At 42.0% G+C, this 19,170-nt stretch overlaps 1 pseudogene; it reads right to left on the reverse strand.

Annotated features, from left to right (window-relative positions):
- Positions 1 to 325: 325 nt before the first annotated feature.
- LOC101130976 (large ribosomal subunit protein eL34-like) lies at positions 326 to 706 on the reverse strand (annotated as a pseudogene).
- Between the last annotated feature and the right edge of the window lie 18,464 nt (positions 707 to 19,170).

Genomic DNA, 19,170 nt, shown 5'->3' on the forward strand with positions numbered 1-19,170 from the left:
TAACTTCTTTCTTCCACTTCCCATTCCTATTATTTGTGTCCTCAGCAGGCACCTCAGCTGATTTTAGTTCCCTGCCTGCTAAAATAACCCAGACCTTCATTCCTGAACTGTCTGGACCATCAACAGCCCTGCCTTAACTGGGTTGTTATAGTTTTCAATTGACTTTAATCCCTGGGCTTGGGAGGACAAAGGGGAACCCTGGAGAATCTCTTGCATTCCAGGCATATGCCCCCTTACCCTCATTTCATAACAGCATCCTCATTTTCTCTCTCTTTTTTTAAGTCTTTTCATTTTTATTACTCAAAAAAGTTTCATTTTTTAATTTCGTTTTCTGACTTTGCGCTTATGCCTTCAACACTTTCACAACGATTTTCTGCTCCTCGGTAAGGAAAGCATGCTTGATCCTGTCACGAACACATTTAGCACACATGGAACCACCACAGGCCCTGCTGACATGTTCCTTTGTTTTGGACAATCTCATAAGAACTTTAGGTCTTACAGCAGGAACCACTTGAAGTCTGCCTGGGCACATGCCACATGCAGATTTTGGTGCTTTCCCAAACTTCTTGGTATAAAGATAAACAGTTCTATTACCAGGGGTTCAGGACAGCCTAGTTTTGGTTCGGGACAGCCTAGTTTTGTTAGAGGCTGTATTGTAGGAAAGCCTATGACGGTATGTCAAACGCTGGACCATTCCGAGTGCCTGTAGACAGCATCCCTGGAAGAGCCCCATTTTCTCTTGATGGTCAGGATCAATCACCACAGACAGTACTCCTTCTTTGCCTGTTGATTCAGAGGCATGAGCCCAAAGTGGCTGGGTAGCATTCTTGATTTCCAGTTCATTGGAATCATTGTTGTGCCCCTGATGGAAGCATTTATCCCTTTGGAGCCAAAATCTCTGGACCATTCATGGGGCTGGAAAGCAAAAGTGTCGCTAATGGATTGCTAGGAGTAATAGTGAGAAGAAACTATTCCCTTTCCCATCCTTTGATTTCCAGACCTGGGAATCCTGGCTATGACAGAAATATTACCATATGTTGGATGCTGATTGAGAACACATACTGCCTTCTGAAGAACACTGCCTCAGCCCCACAGGTGTTACCATCTAGGTAGAACTATAATTGAGTCTTCCAAAGGCCATTCTACTGTTCCATCGAGGCAGCTGCTTCAGGACAATGAGGAACATGGTAAGAACAGTGAGTTCCATGAATATAGGCCTTTGGTCACACTTTATTTGCTGTGAAATGAGCTCTTTGGTTAGAAATAGTGCGTGTGGAATACTATGATGATGGATAAAGCATTCTATAAGCCCACAGATAGAGTGAATTTCATCTTTTTTTTTTTTTTGCCCATGGTTTTATGCTTTTGGAGTCTTATTTAAGAAACTCTTTCTCAATCCAAGGTCACGAATATATTCTTCTACATTTTCTTCTATTACTTTTATGGTTTTACCTTTCACATTTAAGTGTTTTGTACACTTGGAGTTTATTTATGGTGTGAAATAGAGAGACTTTTTTTTTTTTGAGCAGGATTTCTCTCTGTCACCCATGCTGGAGTATAGAGGTGCCATCATGGCTCACTGCAGCCTCAGCCTCCTGGGGTCAAGCAATCCTCCTACCTCAGCCTCCTGAGTAGCTGGGACTACAAGCACATGCCACCATGCCTGAAGAGCCATTTTAAAAAATCCATTTAGTGAATCAGGTTTCCCAACTCTACATCCTTCCCTCACATATAACTGTATCTCTTTCTGGACTCTATTCTATTCTGTCTCTCTATTTTGCCTGTTTGTATGACAGTGTCACACTTTTTCTTGCTGTGGCATTGTAATGTCTGGTAGAGACAGTCTATTCCTTTGCTCCTCTTTTCTCAAAATCATGTTAATTGTTTATGAATCTTTAAATATTAAAAAGTATTTTTAGGCTAGGCGCAGTGGCTCACGCCTATAATCCCAGCACTTTGGAAGGCCGAGGCAGGCAGATCACTTGAACCCAGGAGTTCAAGACCAGCCTGAACAATAGGGAAAGACCCCGTCTCCTGTCTCTACCAAAAATACAAAAAAAAAATTAGCCAAGCGTGGTGGTGCATGCCTGTAATCCCAGCTACTTGGGAGGCTGAGGCAGGAGGATTGCTTGAACTAGGGAGGTGGAAGTTGCAGTGAGCCAAGATTGTGCCATTGGACTCCAGCCTATGTGACAGAGTGAGACCCTGTCTCAAAAAAAAAAAAAAAAAAAGTTTTAAAAAATTATTTTCAGGATTCAAGTCCGCATCCTCTTGCCTTTGGCAAGAGGGCAATGGAAGAGTCATCTAACATTCCTGGGACCCCATGTGCACCTTTTGGGAAAAATTATTTGTATGAGAAAAAAAGAATAATAGTGGTATTTAATCTCTGGAAACTACATAGAAATCCATCATCAGGGACATTTGCCCAAATTAAGAAAACTGCTGGATGAACCAAGGTTTCTGAAATTGTATTCCTCGTACCGTAAAGTAATAAAATAGGCCAGGTGCGGGGGCTCAACCCTGTAATCCCAGCTCTTTGGGAGGCCAAGGCTGGTGGATCACCTGAGGTCAGGAGTTCAAGACCAGCCTGGCTAACATGGCGAAACTCCATCTTTACTAAAAATACAAAAATTAGCCGGGCATGGTGGCACGTGCCTGTAATCCCAGCTACTTGGGAGGCTGAGGTAAAAGAATCACTTGTACCTGGGAGGTGGCAATTGTAATGAACCAAGATTGCACCACTACACTCCAGCCTGGGTGACAGAGTAAGACTCTGTCTCAAAATAAAATAAAATATAGCAGAGCAAGACTTTTAATGCACAGCCCCTTCATTTTAAATGAACATCTTATTTAAAATAAAACAAACACAAACCAAAGACTTTCAAATGAATGATCTCTCTAGTGGTTTGCATGTATTTTCTTACTTTTTGGCATTTAAATAAATTTCTTTTGCTTTATTTTTAAGTAGGTAGGCTTAAGTTTGTCTCTCATCACCACAGTGGAATCTGAGAATTGCTATTTGTAATGTTTAACAAGTAAGAACAATGCATGCTGTTCTGTAGAGGGTAGGGTAGGTGAAGCTGGATACCTATAAAATTTTGAGTATTAAGAAAAGTGCTCTGGGCCAGATGCAGTGGCTTACCCCTGTAATCCCAGCATTTGGGAGACCAAGGTGGGTGGATCACCTGAGGTCAGGAGTTCGAGACCAGCCTGGCCAACATGACAAAACCCCGTCTCTACTAAAAATACAAAAATTAGCTGGGCGTGGTGGCACATGCCTGTAATTCCAGCTATTGGGGAGGCTGAGGTAGGAGAATCGCTTGAACCTGGGAGGCGGAGGTTGCAGTGAGCTGAGATCTTGCCACTGCACTCCAGACTGAGCAACACAGTGAGATTCTGCCTCAAAAAAAAAAAAAAAAAGTTCTGGACTCACCCCCAGAGACCCTCCAGTTACTATGCCTAGGGTGCAGCTCAGCAATCTGTTTTTACAACCACGTCAAGTGATTCTGCTATCCCACATTTTGAGAAGTACAATAAACACAGTCCTTTCTACTTGGTTGCTGGCTTAAAGATGATGTGGACAACTGGGATAAGGTTTCAGGCCACAAATAGAATGGTTAGAATTTGAGAGGACTCAAGAGAGCCTTAACCATAACTGAGGAAAGTGAAGAATTTGTCAGAAGTGATACGTTTCACAAGCTTTGCTCTTAAATAACTGCGTTAGAACTGTAACTGCCACATCGTAGCTTTGAAATGTAATTGGGAACATTTCTCATCATTTAAAAAAAACTTCTTGAATCTTAAAAATTCAAGAAGTTTTCCCAACCCGGTTTTAAAAGCTGCATATTTGAAATTAAAAATATTTATTTATTTATTGTGTTAGTCCATTTTCACGCTGCTGATAAACATATACCCAAGACTGGGAAGAAAAAGAGGTTTAATTGAACTTACAGTTCCATATGGCTGGGGAGGGCTCAGAATTATGGTGGGAGGTGAAAGGCGCTTCTTACAGGGTGGCAGCAAGAGAAAATAAGGAAGAAGCAAAAGTGGAAGCCCCTGATAAACCCATCAGATCTCACGAGACTTAATCACTATTATGAGAATAGCTTGGGAAAGACCGTCCCCATGATTTAATTACCTCCCCCTGGGTCCCTACCACAACATGTGAGAATTCTGGGAGATACAATTCAAGTTGAGATTTGGGTGGGGACACAGTCAAACCATATTATTTATTTATTTATTTACTGGAGGTGGAGTCTCACTCTGTCACCCAGGCTGGAGTCCAGTGGTATGACTGCAGCTCACTGCAACCTCTGCCTCCCGGGTTCAGGTGATTCTCCTCCCTCAGCCTCCTGAGTAGCTGAGATTACAGGCTCATGCCACCAAGCCTGGCTAATTTTTGTATTTTTAGTAGAGACAGTTTCACCATGTTGGTCAGGCTGGTTTTGAACTCCTGGCCTCAGGTGATGTGCCCACCTCGGCCTTCCAAAGTGCTGGGATTACAGTCGTGAGCCACCACACCCGGCATCCTCCAGGAGTTTTCAAACAGAAACTTAGGAGGGAGAATCAGCACATCACTGTTGGTGGCCTCCTTGGATGTGAGGCTCAGGTGCTGCCAGGAAGCAGGGCTGTTGCCTCAGAGCACAAAGTCAACATGCAGAAGGAGCGAGACCGAGGGCAAAAAGCTTATAGAAATATTTCTCTACAGAGTCGAGTGGCTGTGAAATAGGAAGCAGTTACTCCAATCACCAAAAGTTTAAACACGCAAAGTCAAACTGTGCATGAGCTTTCCTTTCCCAGTGCTAGAGAAAATTCCAGGGACAGGGCTTGATCTGAGAGGTTTATCAGGATTTCCAGAAAGAGGTGTAAATGGAGGGTGAAGTCTCCATAACAGAGGAGCAAATTCAAGCATGCATGCAATCAATCCAAGTGGCAAGTGGGAGATCAGTGATGCTGGGAAGTTTGCTTGTTTGTGTTTTCAATGAATGTTTATTGAGCACCTATTATGTCCCTGAAACTGTTCTAGGTGTTGGCAATGCAGCAGCTATGGAGGCAGATGAGGTCTCTGCAGTCATGAAGCTTTCATTGTACTGGAGGGAGACAGGGAATGAACAAACAAACAAGAAACAGACTCATGGAAATTCTAGATGGAGATGTAGTCTGTGAAAAAAAATAAAACACAATGATATGCTAGAAAGTGGCTTCAGCAGAGAGCATGCCCTCTAGACTGATAGATCAGGAATGGCTTAGCAATAGAAGGTAGCATTTCAGGTGAGACAAGGTGGAGCCCAGGCAGCCAGCCCAGCTTCTCCAAAGTCTCTGAGGCAGAAGGAGCTCAGGGTGTTTGAGAAAGAGGAAGTCATATGGATGGAGTGAAAAAAGCAAGGAGAGCAGTAGCAGGTAGCAGGTAATGTCAGAGAGGAAGGCAGGGGCTAGATCACACAAGGCAGTACAGACTAGGATAAGAGATTTGGCTTGTGCTAAGGATGGCAGGAAGACACTGGGAGATATCTCTATCTCTATATAGTGAAAGCAAGTTTATTAAGAAAGCAAAGGAATAAAGAATGACTATCCATAGGCAGAGCAGCCGACATTGGGATATTAAGAGGAGGTTTCCATTGTTCAAAGTTCCTTCCAGCTACCAAGCTGAGAATGGAGAGGATGACAAGAATGGCAGCAGGGAGACCAGGTTGTTAAGAGACCATCATTGTAAATCCTGTTGGAGACTAGCAGACAAATAAAGATTGGGATATGCATGATGTCAGGAGTGAAAAAAAAAACAAAACAGATTTTGGACAAGAATTTAAACGTGTAGACTAAGAACAAAGCAAGATCACATGACACAGAGGACAGTAAGCCAGCTTAAAACAAAACCTGGACAGCCCAGGAAGCTCGAGGTGCTTGAGCAACACTGCTGCCCTCAATGCCCTGAGGTCCACTTGAGGATCTGCTGCTGACGTGGGGAACCGCGCCTCCATTTTTTGTCGTATGTTGATCCACCTGGGCATGAAAACAATGAGGCTTGCGCCTGATATTTCAGACTTTTTACGGGCAACAGCTCCTTCAGCATATTTTAGAACCACCTCTCCCCTAGCACTCAGATCAGCACTGCCCTCCAAAGACACCTGCTCTCTGGTGTAGGCAGATGTTCCTGTTCCCTTGGCAACAACTCTTATGTAAATGGATTGTCCAGAACTGACTCTTCCAGAGCCCCTCTTGCACCACCCCCCAGCTGTCCCTCACTCCCCCATACATATCATGAACAATCCAGACCCAGGTTAAAGCCAAGATGGCTAGAGCAGTATTATTTTAAATCTCCCTAATTAATCTTCTCTAGCATGTTAAAATATTAAGAGCCTATTAGCAAAATTGACTTGGATAATCTAAGCTCTAAATAAGTACTTAACCAGCAATACCCCTAATCTGGGCTTTCTATTGAATTTCTTAGTGTTTTCTCCAATTTTAAAAAACACAGAGATAAACCAAGTAATGAGAAATAAAATGTGCTGTGATAACCTCTAGGCTAGATGTGAGTACTAAAACTGAGTGCTCACTCACCTAGGTGTCAATCCTCAGAGACACATTCTCTCTTCCCACCCAAATTCACTCTTCCCATTCTCCCCAGTTTCTGGGCCAACACTAATAGAAGGATAATAAATGGATAGTTTTAGAGTATTTGGAATTACGTTACTAGCATTAGTTTACCTGCTCTTCTAGTGAAGAGTCCATTGGTTGCTAGAAGCAAAGGCTTATAGCCCCTAAAATTAACCATAGGTTTGAGGAAGAGCAGAAACTGAGGCTATTTGGGAGTCTAGCTGCTTCTCACTAAAGTGTGAGAAGTACTTCTATGGTTGCCCCCAACCCAGACATCTATCTGATCCACAGCCATCATTCTCTACTCTTTCTCAACTTTATTCCTTTAATTGCCTCAGTCCAGAGGTTACGGAAGTGCTTCTCACACTTTAGTGGGTATCGGGGTATATAGGGTAATGTGGATATTATGAAAATGTATATTCTTTGTTTTGAGACAGAGTTTTGCTCTTGCCATCCAGGCTGAAGTGCAGTGGTACGGTCTCAGCTCACTGCAACCTCCGCTTCCCGGGTTCAAGCAATTCTCCTGCCTCAGCCTCCTGAGTAGCTGGGACTACAGGCACGTGTCACCATGCCTGGCTAGTTTTTGTATTTGTAGTAGAGATGGGGTTTCACCATGTTGGTCAGGCTGGTCTCGAACTCCTGACCTCAGGTGATCTGCCCGCCTTGGCCTCCCAAAGTGCTAGGATTACAGGCGTGAGCCACAGTATCTGGTCATTAGAATGTATATTCCTATTCAGTGGGCTTGAATTGGGACCTGAGATTTTACATTTCTGACAAGCACTGGAGCTTCTGCTCTGAGTACCTGGTTTTGATTAGGGGTTGTAGGATTCTGTTTTTTTCTACTCTTTAGTTTTTTGTTTGTTTGTTTTTTGAGACAGAGTTTTGCTCTTTAGCCCAGGCTGGAGCGCAATGACATGGTCTCAGCTCACTGCAACCTCCGCCTTCCGGTTTCAAGCAATTCTCCTGTCTCAGCCTCCTGAGTAGCTGGGATTACAGGCACCTGCCACCATGCCTGGCTAATTTTTGTATTTTTAGTAGAGACGGGGTTTCACCATGTTTGCCAGGCTGGTCTTGAACTCCTGACCTTGTGATCTGCCCACCTCGGCCTCCCAAAGTGCTGTGAATACAGCCGTGACCCACAGAGCACCCGGCCTCTACTCTTTAGTTCTAACAGGCTTTTGTTCTTTTTTTTTTATTTTTTGAGACTGAATCTTGCTCTGTCACCCCAGGTTGGAGTGCAGTGGCACCATCTCGGATCATTGCAACCTCCACCTCCTGAGTTCAAGTGATTCTCATGCTCCAGCCTCCCAAGTGGCTGGGATTACAAGTGCCCGCTACCATGTCTGGCTAATTGTTATATTTTTAGTAGATGCAGGGTTTCACCATTTTGGCTAGGCTGGTCTCGAACTCCTGACCTCAAGTAATCTGCCCACCTTGGCCTTCCAAAGTGCTGGGATTACAGGCATGAACCACTGCGTCCAGCCCAGGCTTTTGACCTTAAGCAGTTTGTTGTTTAAAGTCCTAGTCCTGGTACAATAGGAGAACATCAAGGTGTACATACAAATTATGTGAAAGCTTGAAACCGATGTCCAGGAGATTTAAAATTAACTGTCCTTTACATGTAAGGTGGAGGAAGAAATTATATTTCTTAGAACTTCAGAAAAGCTCATTCCCAAGAGAAAGGCTACAAGTGCAAAAGAATGGACAACCCTCCCCAGGAAGTTGCCGTTAGGGCCAGCCCTAACATTTCCAGTCCCTGGGACTAAGGCCCACAGGCCATATGGCTAAATATTTAAAAATCATAAGTCAGGTAAACAAATTATTAAATGAATTGTGTTCCACTCTCCTTCCTTGATGAATATATCTTCAAAATGGCAACATTTTAAAAAATACGTGTAAAGCGATGGTTAGTATCCAAATTAGTAAATATATTATTGTTTATATCTTGATGTTCAGTTGATAGATCAGGAATGTTTTGAAGATAAAACAAAATAAAACAAGCATAATTTATAACTTTTATATATTTATTTCATAAAATGTATTTGTCTTACCTTCGTTTTAGCAAAATTACTAAAAAGTCAGGATAGGCCGGGCGCTATGTCTCATTCCTGTAATCCCAGCACTTTGGGAGGTTGAGGCAGGCAGATCACTTGGTGGCAAGAGTTCAAGACCAGCCTGGCCAACATGGTGAAACACCATCTTTACTACAAATACAAAAATTAGACATGGCGGCTGGTGCCTGTAATCCCAGCTACTCAGGAGGCTGAGGCAGGAGAATCACTTGAACCCCACAGGGGGAGATTGCAGTGAGCTAAGATCGTACCACTGCACTCCAGCCTGGGCCACAGAGCAAGACTGTCTCAAAAAAAAAAAAAAGTACAATTATAATGTGTCAATTTAAAAATTCAAAAGCAAATCAATAAATACCTACAGTAAAGGTATTTATTGCAGCTGATAAAAAATAAACTGACTAACTAAATAAAGCCTGCTATTGCCCAATTTTGAGGCATTGTTCTGTCACCTTTCATGTTGCAAACAAAGAGCAAAAGCTGAGAGCACTGGGGCTTGAACATGTTGGTGGATGTTGAGAATTGCAGATTGTTCTTCCACTATGGGCACCAAATCCTGAGTGACAGAGGCACCTCATGTTTTTCAGGTGATTCATATCATCAGGGAAGTTTGGGAAATACTGATAAGGAAGGCAAACAATATGGAACAATATTTAACAGAGTGCTCTGAATAGTAGAGTAGCTCAAGCCACTGGAAGTTGCAAAACTTATTTGGTGACTTTGCCAAATAAATCATGATGATGATTATAAGATCACATACAATATTTTGTATGGACAGAATTTATTTAGGTTATTGTGTTTCTGATTTTAGTGTTAGATTTAAAATTATTATTTATTTATTTGAGACAGTCTCCCTCTGTCATCCAGGCTGGAGTGCAGTGGCACTATCTCAGCTCACTGCAACCTCTGCCTCCTGGGTTCAAGCGATTCTCATGCCTCAGCCTCCAGAGTAGCTGGGATTACCAGTGTGCACCACCACGCCTGGCTAATTTTTTTTTGTTTTTAGTAGAGATGGTGTTTTGCCATGGTGGCCAGGCTGGTCTCAAACTCCTGACCTCAAGTGATGCACCTGCCTCGGTCTCCCAAAGTGCTGGGATTGCAGGCATGAGTCAACACTCTCGGCCTAGATTTAAAATTTTTATATACAGTTATTTAATAATATGTTGGTATTATTAAAAACAATGGTGTTTAATTATTAATAAGGTAATGTCCTGAAGTATGGCAAAACAAAGTATTCTTGTGTATGCAAGAGGTTGCAGAAAGCATAAAGACCTCACAGAGATTTTATACTGGGTCTATTTAGACCAGTTGTGCCACTAATCTAAGGGCAACCCACTTCTCTTTTGATGGCCTTTTTGCTAGAGGTATCTTAGATCTTTTGTTATCTGATACACACACACACACACACACACACACATGCACATGCAAACCCATATCCTATACCCTCACTTCTCCAAACTGAGCAATAACAAGAGAAATGGAGAAGAAATGTCCAAAGTTCACAAATTCCAACTTCAGCTTAGCAAACTCACATAAGGAAGTAAGAAAATGCATGCTATAGATAACAATGTCAGAACAGGGAAGGACCAGTCAAAGAACTGAGGCACACAAAGGTTAAGCAAGAGTGTTCGAGAGGACCATAAAGGGAAATATTCAGAGAGCTTCTTTAGTATTTTATTTTTTTGAGGCAGGGTCTCGCTCCATTGTCCAGGCTGGAGTGCAGTGTGTGATCTCCACTCACTGCAACTTCTGTCTCCCAGGTTCAAGCGATTCTCTTGCCTCAGCCTCCTGAGTAGCTGGGATTATAGGCACGTGCCACCACAACCAGATAATTTTTATTTTGTTTTGTTTTGAGATGGAGTTTCACTGTTGTCACCCAGGCTGGAGTGCAGTGGCATGATCTCAGCTCACTGCAACCTCCGCCTCCAAGGTTCAAGCGATTCTTCTCCCTCAGCCTCCCAGGTAGCTGGGATTACAGGTACCCACCACCACACCCAGATAATTGTTGTATTTTTAGTAGAGATGAGGTTTTACCATGTTGGCCAGGCTGGTCTTGAACTCCTGACTGTCTGTCCATGGCAGTGCAGAGTTTCTGGAACCCCTCTGTGACTTAACCCAAAGCCACATGTGCCACTCCCCCATGGGCCTGTCTGATAGAAGGATGTTGCTTACCAAATGGAAGCTCATCTTTTTCATATCTTTCTACCAATGCCACTAAATTTGAGTTTACTTGGAGCAGAATTTTTTCCTCCCCTGGATTTTGGTTACCAAACAGATGGAACTTTCACAAATTCAAAACAGCAACTTGGTGCCCAGCTGACCGCACGTCAATGTTCTGGCTGCAGCGCATCCTATCTAAAAGGTGCCTGCTATTTCTTTACTCCTTAGATTATTTTGCTTATTAGAGTCTGGTGTTTCCAGGGGACCTGAGGGCTGGTGAGAACAAAAGCACACAAGATATCCTTACAAACATTCCCTGTCCTTTTGACTGTTGAGGGATCTGCTAGGAAATGGAAAGGCTTGATCTGCTTCCTGAGAAAACTATAGCAAAAGGAATTTTCAGCCGTGTATTATTTTTGGGAATTGTTCAGATATTTCTAAGCTGTTTTTCTCCCTAACAGAACAGGAGTAAGGAAATCCAAAGATCATTCTAACAAAAACAGAGGCAGTGCTACCCAGCTCCGTGCCTGCACAAACAGGTTGTGATGGTGTATTTGAGTAGACCCTTTCTCTAGACATGTTTCAGACTTGAAATATTATGAATGCCTGATTTAAACCGAAAGAACTTTTCCATAAACTAAACACAAAAGGAAGAAACTATTGGTACTTTTGAATAGGATAGGTGACTTTGTTTTTGTTTTGAGACAGGGTCTCACTCTGTTGCCCAGGCTGGAGTGCAATGGCTCACTGCAGCCTTGACCTCTTGGCTCAAGTAATTCTCCCAGCTCAACCTCCCAAGTAGCTGGGACTTACAGGTGCATGATACTATGCCCGACTAATATTTTGTACTTTTTGTAGAGATGGGATTTTGCCATATTGGCCATGCTGGTCTCAAACTCCTGACATCAAATGATCCACCTGCCTCAGACTCCCAAAACGCTGGGATTACAGGTGTGAGCCACTGCGCCCAGCCTGACTTTGAATGTCAACATCTAATCCTGTCCCACCCCACACCCCCAGCTCCTGATTGAAAGGAATACAATATAAGTAAAATAAATATCAGTGCTACAACTAGAAAAGGTTATCATCTACATTTCAGAAATATTGAGGACTTTCTACTGGACTACAGCAAGAAGTCTGCATGGAAGAAAAAGCTCCAGGTATACCCTGACCTCCCTTCTCCCCAAGAAACAGCATCCTGGAATAATTGAGATCTCAGATCTTAGTAACATCCCCTAATTAGAAAGAGCAAGAGTTAACAGTAAAATAGACCTTGGGTCAATCGCACCACTTGCAATCCTTTTTACCTTTAAAAACAGTTGTGCACGTGGTCCAAGGTTAAAGTAGCCACCCCATGGAGAATATCAGGGTGTGGGAGTAGGGATAGGACTCCTTCTAGAGACAGTGGACACTACAATAGGCTGGGATACACCTGGATGCTGAGGCCCCCAGGCCAGTCATTGCAGGGCCAGTCAGAAAGCTGAGCCTGGTGCATCCCTGAACACCTAGAATCACAGAATCTGCCCTTCAGCTCATAGCTCTGGATCCCTTCTACCCTTATTCTAAGCATCAAAGAGGCCTTCAAACTAAGAACAGAGAAGAGCATTGTAACAGCGACTGGTGATGGAATCCCAAGAAAATCATTTTACCCTGTTTCAGGGTCACCTAGAAAGTTTAGATAAATCTCTCCATTTTCAAAGGTGAAATGGTGGTAAAACCAACATGGAACTATCAAAGTATTCTGTATCATGAAGAGAAGAGAACATAACACTCAAGAGGAAAACCAAGCTATTGAATAAGGTGGATGGTAGTATACTGAGGAGGAAAAAAATGTTACTTTATGAGCAGAATACTTCATTTCTCATGGTGGGGGGAAATGTGTTTAAGAACATATCTTGCAGAGCATGACTAGCTTTGAAGATGAAGCCTTCTAGGCATGGCTAAGATGGTTTGGTGAGCAAAAAGATCCAGAGATATGAAAGGAACCAGAATTGGGAGGAGCACGCGCAGACCAGAGAGGATGTGATCTGGGAGAGTCTGGGGAGAGAAAGGGATGGAAGTTCAAGAACCTTGGGAAGAAAGTAGTCCCTGAGCAGAGAGGAAAGCAAGCATGAAATGAAAGAAACAAATGAGCTCTAGTGAGCAGGAACAGGAAAATGGAGCAAGCAGTGAGCACAAGGAACCCTAGAAATCTTGGGTGTGGCATTGGACTTCCCATGGGATGGAAGGTTGACCCAGGGTTGTCTGAATCCAACTGACATCAGAGTTACGGTAGAAGACTGAAGTGTTACTTTAATACCCTGCCATTACTTTTAATGGCAAAAACTGCAATTGCTTTTGCACCAACCTATAAATTTTAGATGATAAACTTTATTGTGATCCTAACAAAATGAAAACATGGACTCTGTGAAACAATAGCTCAAAATTGATGTTCTCAAATAGTAGGCTGAGATGAAAAGCAGAGGCCACTACAATTTTTTCAAAAGGGGAATTGGATAAGAAAATAATATAAATGGACAAAAACAACATAATGGAATTTGAAAATACATGAGCGGCAGTAAAGCCTCTAGATTCAAGAAGATGGAAAACTGAATCCACAATATGGAGGCCCAAAAGTCCTCCTAAAATGTAGAGGAAAAGAATAAATTTCAAAATAACATGAGAAAAGGCAATAAATATAGAAGACAGAGAAGGAAGATAAAAATTAAGAACTTAAGATGTTGCTGAGGCTAAAACAGGAACATTGAAACAGACCTAATAATGGAGGATGTAATCAAAGAAACTTCCGAGTTGAAAAACAAAGCCTATATATGTAGACTTAAAGGGATTCCAGGCAAAAGCAATAGAAAGATGCCAATATTTAAACTTACCCTGACAGTATTGCTGGTTTTTTTTTTTTTTTTTTTAAGACAGAGTCTTGCTCTGTCACCCAAGTTGGACTGGAGTGGCATGATCTTGGCTCACTGGAACCTTCGCCTCCTGGGCTCAAGCGATTCTCATGCTTCAGCCTCCCGAGTGGCTGAGATCACAGGTGTGTGCCACCAGGCCCAGCTAATTTTTATATTTTTAGTAGAGATGGGGTTTCACCATGTTGGCCAGGCTGATCTCGAACTCCTGACCTCAAATGATCTGCCCACCTGCCTTGGTCTCCCAAAGTGCTGGGATTGCAGGCGTAAGCCACTGCGCACGGCCCATCGCTGATTTTTAAAACAAACAAAAACTCTTATGTTAAGAATTAGAAGGCTGCTTTTTTGACATGATTAATGTCCCAAACTAATACCTTCCTTAACGGTTAATACTTGGGACATTCCCACTAGTAATCCGAAACTATCCCCACTACTGCTGAAGCTTGGTCTCAAAATTCCAGTCATTGAACAACAACAAGAAAAACAAGTAAAATAAAACTTTTGGAAAGGTGTGAAATTTATTGCCATTTGCACAATCCCAGGAACACTTACCTAAAAACCCAAGAGACCAGTTATAAAATAAGTACATAAAATAAGTATTTTTATAAAAATCAATAGCTTTTACATGTTAGTTAAAAAAATAGATTATATAAAAGCCAGTATATATCTCATATATACTATATATAATATGTATTATTTTATAATAACAATGCAAATAGAAATAGAAAACCAGGCTGGGTGTGGTGGCTCACACCTGTAATCCCAACACTTTGAGAGGCTGAGGGAGGAGGATGGCTTGAGTCCAGAAGTTCGAAGCCACAGTGAGCTATGATCACACCGCTGCACTCCAGCCTGAGTGATAGAGCGAGACACTGTGTCAAAGAAAAAAAGAAATAGAAAACCACAAACCTTTAATGAAGGACATTAAAGAAGGAGTGTATGCCAAGGTAAAGCATGTTCCCTGAGGGGATGACTGGATATTATCAAGATGATGTTGTCCTTAAATACATTTATAAATTTAATGTAATTCCAATCAAAGTGACAAGGAAATTTTTTTTTGGCACTTAATGAAACATCTGGAAAAGTAACCAAATTAAACAAGCTCAGTTCTGCATCATCAAGCACAGGACTTGCACTGTAGACCTTAAGCTTGCTAAAGGGAAGCTGACTTCACAGTGCACTGCGGAAAGGACAGGCCACTGCGTGGCACAGAATGCAAAGTCAAGTGTCACAGTCTCTGAGACGAGGGTTAGCATGCAGGGTGTTCACATGTAGGAGCACCCTTGGGATCACCACCAGTGGACGGGAGGGGAAGGAGGAAGGACAAGCAGACAGGGGGAGAAGTCAAACCGTGATTCAGTAGACCCAACAGCCCTGGCCAAACCCACAGGAGCTGGGTGCTCAATGGCCTTCGGAGTTGTCTCAAGTGGGACCTGTGGCCAGGCATTTATACCCACAGGAATGAGTCACTGGATGTAGGCCACTGGGAAGGGGTAACTCCTCAGATGTGGTGGCTCTCTACAGCTGAGAAAATCCCTGCAGGAGATGACCCCTGAATACTCCACTGACAACACTACCAGCGGTGGGACAAGTCTTTCAATGAAGCAGGAGCTAGAGTCCACCATCCAAGGACAAACCCAAATACATATAAATCATGAGTACTAGACAGAGTTGGCATCTCAATTCAGTAATGGGAGAATACAAATACAAATTTCTCAACAAATAATGAAGGAGAAATTGGCTTACAATTTGGGGGAGAAATTAAAGTTCTACCTTACCTGATACTCTGTTATTTTTTCAAATAGAGACGGAGCCTTGCTATGTTGCCCAGAGATGGTCTCCAACTCCTGAGCTCAAAAGATCCTCCCAGTTTGGCCTCCCAAAGTGTTGGGATTATAGGCGTGAGCCACCGTGGCCAGCCTATTTTTAAAATCCAATTTGGTAATTTTTTTATTGGTGAATTTAACCTATTTACATAAATTCTAATCACCAGTCTACTAGAACTATTTCTATAATTTTAATTTTATATTTTCTATTTCATACTTTTATTTCTTTTTTATTCCTTTTTTCCTTTCATTGGATAGAACAAATTTTCTTCTACTGTTGGCTTAAGATATACATTCTATTTTTATTCTTCTGGGGTATATCCCTTACATTAATACCTATATTTCCCTGTAGTCAGCTTCTTAACCTTATCAATATCTATGTGTTCTCTACCAAACATGTGTGTACCTAGGTATATTTCACTAGCTCTGGTTTTTTATGTTTGCTGTTTGTATTATCTAGAGTTTGGGTTATGGTTTATTCTACTTTCCCGTTTTTGTCATCATGTATTTAGATAGCAACGAACGTGAGTAATTTATTTCAATTCCTTTACCTCAAAACATTCTCTAGCTTGATTTTTCTCTTTGTTAGAGAACTTCCTCCACCGTGCCCGACCTAAAAATATATTTTTTTAAAAAAGAAAATTGGTTAAGGAAATATTTTCATGCTATTATAGCTGATATTTATTTTCTTTGTGCTTATATGTTTATTTCAGTTTTTCCATAATGGGCAAATATCATTTCAATAATTATAGGGGAAAAAGTATGTATTTTTAAAATCCATAATAGAAGAAAATCACACATCATTGGTTTATCCATCCTTTTTTTCATCATGATATCTTTTACCTGCACTCAATCTCCTTTATTATTGTTATTATTATTAATTATTATTATTTTTTGAGACAGAGTCCCACTCTGTTGCCCAGGCTGGAGTGCAGTGGTATGACCTTGGCTCACTGCAACGTCTGTCTCCCAGGTTCAAGTGATTCTCGTGCCTCAGCCACCCGAGTAGCTGGGATTACAGGGGCCTGCCACCATGCCCAGCTAATTTTTGTATTTTTAGTAGAGATGGGGTTTCACCATGTTGGCCAGGCTGGTCTCGAACTCCTGACCTCAGGTGATCCACCCGCCTGAGCCTCCCAAAGTGCTGGGATTACAGGCGTAAGCCACTGAGCCTGGCCTTCTTTATTATTTTTTTTTACCCATCTCACCAGGGTATATAGTCCTGGAGGATGAGGACAATTGTTTCTATGTTCTGTACAGTTGCTTACACATTGTGAACATTTAATAAAGTAAAATTGCAATTGTGCCTGGCACGTACTCCCTTCAATAATTGTGTTGTGATATTAGGGACAAAGTGGTGAAGTAAAACACTTATATCCAGGTAATTCAACAATGCTCAGACCTTCCGTCTTCCTCACCTCTCCTACCAAACTTCCCTTTCTCAGCAAGGTATTTAGCTCAGCTCAACACTTGATTTCATTTGTGCAGACTCAGCCTGTGGCTGGAGTGGAGATGGGGTGGTGCCTGTGGTTTTGAGTATAAACATCCTCTACTCTTTTCACTTTATTTATTTTTATTATTATAAAAACCTGAAGCTATACTATCCTGTGGTTTATCAGCAACAACCCTAGTTGTGTCCAGAGGTTGCAGTTACAGGCATCCTGGACCAGTAGGACCTGGGGCATCGCTCTTAGCAAAAGAAAACCCCAAACAAGTCTACCTAGAACTGCTCTGTTCAATATGGTAGCCATTAGTCACATTTATTTAAATTTAAATAAATTTAAATTTAAATTTAAATTAAGTAAAATTTCTTAAAATTAAAAATTCAGTTCCTTATTCACACTTGCCACATTTCAAGTGCTACATACTCACACATGCATGACAGTGGCTACTCTACTGGACAGCTCAGATATAAAACATATTCAGCATTACAGAAAATTCTACTGGGGCAGCACTGGTTTAGAAAAGCCTTTATGTGGGCCGGGCATGGTGACTCATTTAAGGTTGGGAGATCCAGACCAGTCTGGGCAACATGGTGAAACCTTGTCTCTACAAAAAATACAAAAACTAGCCAGGTGTGGTGGTGCATGCCTGTGATCTCAGCTACTTAGGAGGCTGAGGCACGAGAATTGCTTCAACCCGGGAAGCAGAGCTTGCAGTGAGCTGGGTTCATGCCACTGCACTCCAGCCTGGGCAACAGAGCGAGGCTCTGTCTCAAAAAAAAAAGCCCTTATGCTCCTCTTTTAATGGAAATTGAAACAAGGGAAGTCTGTTTTTAGGGGAGCCATGTTAGGCCATGTGCAGAGATTGTAAACATTCCTCTTCCTGGCAAGACGTAGGGAAATTCCTTTGCTTTAAACTTTCTGTGTTCAATTGACTTTAGATTCTTAGGGGTCTTTATCAGGATTTGTTTTAGGAAGCAAGACAATAACTTTTTTTTTTTTAATCTTGTATCTGACAAAGTCAGAGAGGATTCTCTGCCAAGATCCTTTGCTATTTTCCATTTTTAATCCAGTCTGTTTGGAGATCCCAGGAGTTGATTTGCTGGATACACCTTCTGGGGCAAGAAGAGTCTGAGTATTTTCTCAAAACTCTTCCTGCTAGTGACTACTCCAGAATGTCAATAAACTTGTGTCTTGTTTATTACATACCATTTTTTATGTGTCAGATTGGCAAATATGAAAAAGCTGAATAGCCAATCCACTGAAGATGAAGTGGAAAGAATTTGAGTACTTCATGACCAAATTTTTCTGGGAAATGAACCAACAATGGAACTGCTTGACCTCCAGAATTCTTCTTATGTGAAAGGATACTTTTCATTATTGCTTAAGCCCTTTTGAGTTGAGCGTTCAGTGGCTTGCATCAGGAAGCTTCAGGGCTGACATACTACGCTCCTGCACTGTAACGCGTACCTGGGGCAGCAGGTCCAGCCCAGTCAAGGGCTGCAGGGATGAAATATCCAAACCACTGGTAGCTTGCCTGGAGCTTCTAGGAAAAGCATGATTATCCTCCTTCCAGCTTCCAGAGGACCAGGGTCCAGAGGCAATGGGATGGGTTTTGGCACTTAGGAACTGAGGAAGAGTGCCTGTTTTACACCAAGGGCTCAGCTTTTGACATCATTCATTTAGCTACTCATTATAAGTCTGTAGACAGTGGGCAAGATATGGCGACAAACAAAGGTGTAGAATAAACAGAGCGCACCTTCTGGGTCCCCTCCCTCCTACTCTCACCAATCCCCTTTTCAGGGCCAAGCCCACTCTTCTTCCCAGGGCCTGGTCCCTCTTTCTGTCTCTTTCACAGGAAGTAGAATTATACACCATCTGAGAGCCTGTACAGGGGCTGGATCAGGCCAATGTGGATCTTGAGAACTGAATATCTTCACCCAGTTTCCCCCAGTAGTCACATCTCACATTATCAGAGTATCATGTCAAAATCAGCATTTTGTATGTGTATCACATATATAGATGTTTGTAACCACCACTATAATAAAGATTCAGAACTAATGAAAAATACAAAATGTGAATAAAAGAAATTAAAGAGGACACAAAAAATGGAAAGATACCCCGTGCTCGTGGATTTGAAAAATTACTATCATTAAAATGTCCTTATTACCAA

Source organism: Gorilla gorilla, chromosome 4, assembly GCF_029281585.2.
Source record: "Gorilla gorilla gorilla isolate KB3781 chromosome 4, NHGRI_mGorGor1-v2.1_pri, whole genome shotgun sequence".
Classification (NCBI taxonomy): Eukaryota; Metazoa; Chordata; class Mammalia; order Primates; family Hominidae; genus Gorilla; species Gorilla gorilla.